Genomic DNA, 6,345 nt, shown 5'->3' on the forward strand with positions numbered 1-6,345 from the left:
CAGTTGCCTGGCAGTTCATGCTGTTCTTGTTCTATTGGATAATATACAGAGCAGCTCAAGTTTTTATTTATGAAAGATTTGGAGATAATTAAGAAGTGCTTGTTAGATGAACAAAATCAACAGATGCTTCATCTTTCGAGAGTCATCATGTGGGCAAAGATGTCTTATGGAAGGAGCTTTTGAGAAACTGCTTATGAAGGAGATGCTTGAAGTCCTATTATGAAGGACTGTTTATCAGATACTATTTATGAAGGATTTGAAGATTATTAACACATTCTTAGTAGATGACCATTTAACAAAGCCTATAGCTAAGTGCACTTCTGTTGAGAGGCATGTTGTGGACAAGGGCTCACCTTTCACTGAAGAAGCTTCTGCAAGGCAAGTGAGAGAGATGGGATAAACAGTGGGGATTTTTGGCTTTAGAGTGCAGAGACTGTAACAATTCAAATAATTTCTGGCTTGTTTAACCTATGTGTCTTCTAGTCTAATGGAGAAATAATTTAACCACGCAGGGCACTGAATATCTGCCATGGTAGAAGAGATCTGAACTGTTCCATCTTGGGACATTATTCCCCCAGCAGGCTTTAAGGACCTACATGTTTAGAGTCCCATCGAGAGGCACCATGAATTTGCTCCCCAAAATTCTCCTCAGTGAATTAGTATCATTAACCATCAAGAGAAGACAGGCACTGTACTTAATCAAGACTTTTGATATAGTTCCTTACCCACAAGTTTATAATCTGTTGAAACTCATGACATACTGACTCAGGCCATTGGTCTATAGAAGTCAGCACCAATGTTCCCTCTAAGCTGTGGAGTCTTGTGAGCAAAAATTCTGCTTTGTGAGCTACTGGAATAAAAGTTGTGAGCGAGCGATTTGGATCCTGCATAAATTACTTTGCTCTGGAGCCATCCTCCCTGAGCTGAGACAAAAATCTGTGAGCCGGAAGTGAAAAAACTGTGAGCTAACTCACACTAACTCAGCTTAGAGGGAACACTGGTCAGCACTGTCTACTGTGACTGGCAGCAGCTCTCCTCAGCCTCAGGTTGCAACCTTTGACATCATGCCTGCAATACTTCATCTGACCGAACAGCCTCAGCTGTTCGAGTCCCACCGCAGCCGGGGTGAGCTCCCGGTCCTTGTCCCAGCTCCCACCCACCCAGCGGTTCGAAAGCCTTAAGCAAGTAGATAAATTGGGTACCTACTCACTAGGAGTGGGGTACCCCTCTCCCTTAGCTGAAGTTCCATGGCGACGGCAGGCTGGCGAAGCGGAATGAAGATGGCGGCGGCAGCAGCGCGGCAGCAAGCAAAGAGTGATCGGCCCCGGAGGACGGCGCGGCGGCGACGTGGGAGGCAAAAAGCCGGCTGACTGGAGGGGTGCCGAGGCGCGGCAAGGTCATACGCTGCCGTAACCGGGAGTGTCGCTGCTGGAAAAGAATGGAAAGATCTGTGCCTGCGCCTGAAGACCTGCGCCAGTAACATCGCCAGTACCAACAAGAATCCGCCGTGGAAAAAGAAGCTAAAGAAAGAAGCTAAGAAGAAGATCCTACCTTAAAAATGCCTGCAATACTTCATCTGACCGAACAGCCTCAGCTGTTCGAGTCCCACCGCAGCCGGGGTGAGCTCCCGGTCCTTGTCCCAGCTCCCACCCACCCAGCGGTTCGAAAGCCTTAAGCAAGTAGATAAATTGGGTACCTACTCGCTAGGAGTGGGGTACCCCTCTCCCTTAGCTGAAGTTCCATGGCGGCGGCAGGCTGGCGAAGCGGAATGAAGATGGCGGCGGCAGCAGCGCAGCAGCAAGCAAAGAGTGATCGGCCCCGGAGGACGGCGCGGCGGCGACGTGGGAGGCAAAAAGCCGGCTGACTGGAGGGGTGCCGAGGCGCGGCAAGGTCATACGCTGCCGTAACCGGGAGGTGTCGCTGCTGGAAAAGAATGGAAAGATCTGCGCCTGCGCCTGAAGACCTGCGCCAGTAACATCGCCAGTACCAACAAGAATCCGCCGTGGAAAAAGAAGCTAAAGAAAGAAGCTAAGAAGAAGATCCTACCTTTAAAAAAAAGGGGGTGCCCGGGTAAGGAATTCACCTCCCCTGTCTCTGTGCCCCTAGGTTAGACAATTGTATGAACCATGTAAACCGCTCCGAGTCTATGGAAAGGAGCGGTATAGAAATCTAATATGTATGTATGTATCATGCTCTACCACTGTGCCACAGCCCTTACCCACATGACATATGACAGAAATAAATTTGGGACTAAACATTTGACACACATAAGGTTCCCATGGTTCTCCTTGACAGTCAAAGTTGCAGAGAACAAGTACTAGTTTGGACGGACTGCTTAACCTAGGGATCCCAGCCTCTAGGTGGGACCTGGGGATGCCCTGGATGTACAGCTCATCTCCAGTCTACAGAGATCAGTTCCCCTGGAAGAAACAGATGCTTTGGAGGGTGGACTCTACAGAATTGTACCCCACTGAGGTCCTTGTCCTCCCCAGGCTCCATCCCCAAATCTCCAGGAGTTTCCCAACCTGGATTTGGCAACCCTATGCCTCCCATCCCCTGCTGGTGGCCAGGGAGGAGGGCTGTCAACCCTAGCTTGACTCCTGTGCCTGACATTTTTTTCCCTGCAGTCACTTCCCTGTTTTTTTCTCCGTGTGACTGGGAAAACATCTTGGAGCCCTGCGAGGGTTGCCAGCTGTGGGCATAGAAATACCTGTAGATTTTGGGGGTGGAGCCTGGGGAGGGGAGGGACCTCAGAAGGGGCAACGTCACAGAGTCCACCCTCCAAAGCTATTTCCTCCAGGGGAACAGATCTGTGTTGTCTGGAGATCAAATGTAATAGCAGGAGATCTCTATGTCCCACCTGGAGGTTGGCCATCCTATACCCAGCTGAGGGGGAAATATCTGGGGCAAGTTGAGAGACTACAAAGAAAAACCAACAGGTGGGGAAAGACTTAAGCACCCCTTTCCTGCCCAGAAGTCCTACTTTGCCCATGCCAATTAATCCAACCCATTCTATGCTTTATCAAGATATAACAGTGTCTTTCCTCCTGAGAACCTTTAGCCAACTACATCGGGAGGAAAGACACTGTTATTTCTTGATAAAGCATTGAATGGGCTAGATTAAAATTATGGCTCTGGTGATATGGAGATGTGCTACTGATTTTGATGCACTCTGAAGAAGACAGTCTGCAACAAGGGGGAGGTATTTGTGAATTTCCTGCATTGTGCGGGGGGTTGAACTAGATGACCCCAAAGATCCCTTCCAACTCTATGCCTCTGTAAGAAAGAAATTAGGAATTTCATCAGTGCTCTTTTTGACACATTGTTAATCTATGAGTGAAGGTCAACTATTCTGTGATTGTATGGAATGAAATTTTGTGGCAAGAACAGTAATGGTCCTGGATACTTGGTTCACTTCTTTGTATGTAGCAACATTGTTACAGAGTGGAAGCATTATTGAAGGTAGAGTATTTTGCTTGCCGCTTGTGTATTTATGGAATATATGTAACAAATTTGGAAGTTGTTGTAAAATTGTGATGTCATAATAAGAAATACAATAATACACTTTTAATGTAAAAATTGAACTTTATTGTACATTAATTGAGGTAGGTCAGGGGTTAAGATGCTGAACTGCAGACTTGAAGGTCGGTAGCTCAGCAGTTCGAGACCCTAGTGCCGCACGATGGAGTGAGCTTCTGTCTCTGGCCCCAGCTCCTGCCAACCTAGCAGTTCGAAAGCAAGAAATTGCAAGTAAATAGGTGCCGCTTTGGTGGGAAGGTAACAGCGTTCCGTAGACCCAAGGGTCATTTTGTAGAAAAAGAGGTGCAGGAGCTCATTAGCATAACTTATTTGCATATGGCACACCCCCTGACATCACCAGAAGTGTGTCAGAAGGCAACATCCACTGCTCAGGCTCCACCCCAAAAATCTCCAGGTATTTCCCAACTCAGAGTTGACGAGCCTAACCTGGAGAAAAACTGCTTCAAAACCACCTCAAAATGACCCCTGAAAAGCCACCAGAGCATCTGGAAATGGAGAGCTCGGTTTCTCTTAGGATTCCCTTGTAAGAGTACATTTTTGCCCCTGCCTTTACTCCAAGGAACTCTGAGTGGCATACACAGTACTCTGTTCTCCTCCACAACTATGTGAGGCAGGTTAGGCTGAGAGAGTGTCATTTTAGAGGTGTAGCCATGTTGGTCTATGGCAGCAGAACAAAAGAGAAGTCCAAGGACATTCATTCCAGCATGAGGTTTGTGGAGTCAGCGCTCATTTCTTCAGATGCTAAGAGGCTCAAGGTCATCCACTGAGTTTCTCTCCCATATGAAGCAGGAACAGGAAGCAGGAGGGAAGGGTTGAGGGAACTGGGCAAAAGGAGCTGCGATATGGCTACAGCCTCCGCCATATGTGCCCACTCCTGGGCTTGTTACTCCCAGAATGCTGTTCCTGTTCGTTCCCCTCAAAATAACCCCTATGCGCACCTTGACGTTTGGTCATGCTGGCCACATGACCATGGAAAAGTCCTTGGACAGCGCTGGCTCTTTGGCTTGGAAACGGAGATGAGTACCACCCCTAGAGTTGGATTCAACTGGCTTTCAAGCAAGGGAAACCTTTACCCTTACCTTAATGTAAAAATTGAATTTTATTGTACATTAATTGAGGTGAACAATTTATACACAGTATTCATCTTGTGGTTTCTACTTTCTATACTGTTTCTCTTTTTTTTGTTATGTCTGGTTCCCACAGAAGGGAGAGAAATAGTGGACGAGGCACTGAGAGAAAGTGCCAGTTAGACAAAACAATAGGAGATAAATGCTTTTAAACGTGGCGACAGATGAAGCAGCAGCTCTTCATCTCCAAGTGCCACAATGGGAAACAGATGGGCTTGGAGGAATACAGATTTCACACTCCCTCACTGTAACGGCTCCTCAGAGTGGATCTTCTCCACATTGTAGAAAATGGGGTATCAGTGTCAGATCACATAAACTGGGATCATTTCTGGCAGAATTCAGATATCTGATAATGAGTGTAAAACAGTTTCCTTCAGTGCCTCGTACAATTGCTCAGAGGAGCTCAGTTTTTCATAATTATCAATATGGTATCCAAAGGTGGCACTCCACAATGCGCAGCATTGCATCATTGTTTTGTCAGCAACAGATGGACCATTTTACAAAACCAAGGTGGATTATCTGTGTAATTCTTCTCATGTGAACAATTTCACATGACCACATGCCTTATTGCTGAGTCAGACGATTGGTCTATCAAGGTCAGTATTTTTTTGAATGCTGTTTTTTAATATACATTAGAAGTTCATTAATTTTTGAATGATTTTATTGGTTGGTGTTTTTTATTACATTCCACTTGTAAGCCGCCACAAGCAAGTTTGCTGGAGGGGCGACATAAAAATGTTCTGAACAGGTGTGATATGCAGATGAGTGGAGATATCAGCATTGGTGTGATATACAGAGATGTGGAGATATCAGCATTGGTAACGAGACAGGAAACCTAGGTCTATATTTAATACAGGAGGATTCAGTCCAGGAGGATGCAAAGAATAAATGGAAATAAGTCTGAAGAAGTGAGCAGTGACTCACAAAAGTATATACCCTGCCACAATTTTGTTAGTCTTTAAAGGTGCTACTGGACTCTTTCTATTACTATTAGAAACCACAACATTCAAAAACCAGTGAGGGGGACATTTTAACCTTCCAAAGCATTCAGTTGCTGACCTAAGAGTAGCAGTTCTCTTACAAAGGAATTTCAAAGGGTGATTAGAAAGAGAGACTGCTGGATTGCAACTGATCATGAAGCTCAAGGCAATGCAAACTCCTGGACTGAATTGAGACCTAGGTTTCTTCTCTCATTAACAATGCCTGTTATTGTCATTTGGCGTCTGACATCACTTCACTCTCCAAGATATATGGACAGATGGACTCACATTCCAACTGTATCTGAAGAAGTGAGCAGTGATTAATGAAAGCTCATGCCCTGCAACAAATGTTCTTAGTCATTAAGGTGCTGCTCTACTCTTGCTCCCTTTCACTAATGAATGCAAGCTGTGCTGTTAGGTTCCCCCCCAATCTGTTAGAAATGGAAAAGAGGATCTCTCCAAGTACTATGGGACTCCCTCTTCCCCTGGCATGCTCTCTCTGGGTCTTTCCTTCCCCCCTTCCTCTCTCCCTCTCTGAAGAAGTGTGCTTGCCCACAAAAGCTTATACCTAGAATAAAACATTTGTAGTCTTAAACACAAGACTCTCTCTCTCTGTCTCAAAACATTTTTGGTCGTAAACACAGGTGAGAGACTCTCTCTGCTCTCTCTCTCTCTGGCAAACTCCCTCTGGCTCTTTC

Source organism: Gekko japonicus, unplaced genomic scaffold, assembly GCF_001447785.1.
Source record: "Gekko japonicus isolate JY-2015 unplaced genomic scaffold, Gekko_japonicus_V1.1 scaffold79, whole genome shotgun sequence".
NCBI lineage: Eukaryota > Metazoa > Chordata > Lepidosauria > Squamata > Gekkonidae > Gekko > Gekko japonicus.